At 44.9% G+C, this 2,720-nt stretch overlaps 1 pseudogene; it reads left to right on the top strand.

The window, feature by feature from the left end:
- The first annotated feature begins 686 nt into the window (after positions 1-686).
- Positions 687-2,632, top strand: LOC105862418 (diphosphoinositol polyphosphate phosphohydrolase 2 pseudogene; annotated as a pseudogene).
- The last annotated feature ends 88 nt before the right edge of the window (positions 2,633-2,720 follow it).

Raw genomic sequence — 2,720 nt, forward strand, 5'->3', positions numbered from 1 at the left:
GTTTTATCCACTAGCGTGTATCTCCATGGGACCCTGGTCGGTAGGGTGATTCCCAATTGTGCATCCCTGTTCTACCACAAGACTGGAAGGGGAGAGACACAGTTTTCTCTCTATATAGGGGCCTCACCCAGGGGCAAACTGCTGTTTGGGAGAAGTGGCTGTTTGCAAGTTTCTTGGCTCAAGATTCACTCTCTATTGTAATGAGTGGGGTAAACAGCTACTGTTCTCATTTAGCCGGCACACCTGAGGCATTCAGCATTCATGGGAATGAGGGGCGAGGCTAATTGACTCCTAAAGCCCCATCCTTGTCCAATATGGTGGCTCTCCAGTGAGTGATGGGCATGCTCACAGATCTGTGTTCCTCAGCACTCCTCCACATTCTCCCACTGGATATGTCTGTAAGGGCTTCCTCAACACTGAAGCCCAGGACCGAGACCTGTTCTCCGCATTTCCCTTCACTGCTTTCGTGTCCATGGGCCACTGGCCTATGTGTCTAAGCCACTAGTGGGAGATCTCATGAAATGCTGGTGGGCAGGAAGCGTGCAAATTGTGGTCGCCCTGCTCTCAGTGGTGGGCTGGGTTGGGGATGTGCACCTAGCACAGCTGTTCATGTGCTTCTTGGTTCAGAGTATTCAAGCAGTTACAAGGGGAGGAGGGGTTGTGACTACCAGCCAGCATGAGCTAAAATGAATCTCTATGGTGCCGTGGTTGGAGCAGGTGCAGAGGAGGAATTTTCTAGATGTAAGAAAGCTGGCACTCTTGTGTCTCCTGGCACTCTCCCGTGGAGTGTCCCTTTTGATCACCTGAACTCCTGGAGTTCACTGTTATACCTGGCTATTCCTATTTAGCCACCTTGCCTGGGCTCATGTAGGGTGGAAGTGCCTCCAATATGTTTATGTCCCACTGTTCACTGAAGTTACCTAGGTGGGGAAGGGGCAACACCCCTCTCCCCCTTACCCTTTCACTGGGCTCCTAAACTCTCTGGGTTTGGTCCATGCTGCTGCCTTCAACTGTCTATCTTCTTCTTTCTCAGCTTTGCAGTTTTTTTCAGTTGTGTCCCCAGACGTCTCTGTTGTCTCTCCCACAGCTGAGCTGCAACTGCTCTCCATTCTCCTCAGTCCAATACTCTACCTTGTAGCTGGGATGATCCAGCGAGCAATGTCTTTAGTCAGCCATTTTGGGTGATCCTCTAAAATTCTTCTAATTAGTACAGTTACGCATATTGATGTTTGGCATATGTCGTTCCAGTCTTTTTACTATGTATTAAAGTTTTAGAGGTTAGTATGTATTCTCTTTAACATCTATCCTTTTCTAATGTTCATAATAGTAATATAAAACTAGGAAATTTTTATATAGCAATTTATAGCTTTAAATGTATTTGTAGAACAGAGGAAATATTGAAAATAATTAATGTGCACATTGAAATCTGGAAACAAGTAAAAGAACCATAAAATGAATCGAATTTGTAGAGGAAAGGAAATCAACATAAAAACTGTATTTTTAAAATAGAAATGAAAACAAATCACATGATAGAAATTATCAGATTAGGACAAAGGGCTCGCCCGGCTCTCTCTCCGTTGCGCCCTCGTGAGGACTCGAGGCCGGCATGCCGAGGGCCCCCGGCAGGGTCCCAGGCCGAGCGAGTGGCGCCTAGCGGGAGTCACCATCTTGACGTGCGAACTGAGTTTGGAGCCGGATAAGCCTCGAGCGCTCACACGGAGGGTGGAAATGGCGTGCTGTTAGTGAGTAGCAGTCGGTACCCAGACCAGTGGATTGTCCCAGGAGGAGGAACGGAGCCCGAGGAGGAGCCTGGCGGGGCTGCCGTGAGGGAAGTTTATGAGGAGGCTGGAGTTAAAGGAAAATTAGGAAGACTCCTGTGCATATTTGAGAACCAAGACCGAAAGCACAGAACATACGTGTATGTTCTTACAGTCACTGAAATATTAGAAGATTGGGAAGATTCTGTTAATATCGGAAGGAAGAGAGAATGGTTCAAAGTAGAAGACGCAATCAAAATTCTCCAGTGTCACAGACCTGTACATGCAGAGAATCTGGAAAAGCTAAAGCTGGGCTGTTCCCCAACCAATGGCAATTCCATGGTCCCTTCCCTTCCAGATAGCAATGCCTTGTTTGTAACTGCTGCACAGACCTCGGGGTTGCCATCCAGCATAAGATAGAAAGAACCGGGAAGACGTCTCCCATGTGCAGTCTCATGGGGAGAGGCTTCTTTGTTTTCTTCTGTGAACATCTGAATGACGCTTGCAAACTGTCTGAATTTGCCATGCAAGGTTTTCAAACAATTTGCATGTTTTTCAGATGATTTCAAATCTTCTTTTAAAAAATAGTGTAAAATATTTTAATAAGCCAAAGCCACGTGGAATTTTTTTTTAGATGCCTTAACTGAGCCCCCCTCCCCCCCCCACTGTTATTTTGGTTGTTTTTTTCACAGCATTTTATCAGTTTTTTTGTCTTTTTGATATCGGCCTGGTTTGTCAGATCAAATTATTTGTAGGTATGTTTTCTTTCCCCTCAAATTTTCTCATTCACAGTATTAACATTCAACAAATCCTTCTATGGTGGGAATTAATGAAAAATATTCCTGATATTAAGGGAATCCATTCATCCCCAAACATGATTTATATGATCAAAATTTTAATTCCTAAATCACAGATTTGGGCTGTTTATGTATGATCCAGTAGCTATTTTGACAAAGGATTTAA

Source organism: Microcebus murinus, chromosome 2, assembly GCF_040939455.1.
Source record: "Microcebus murinus isolate Inina chromosome 2, M.murinus_Inina_mat1.0, whole genome shotgun sequence".
Lineage (NCBI taxonomy): Eukaryota > Metazoa > Chordata > Mammalia > Primates > Cheirogaleidae > Microcebus > Microcebus murinus.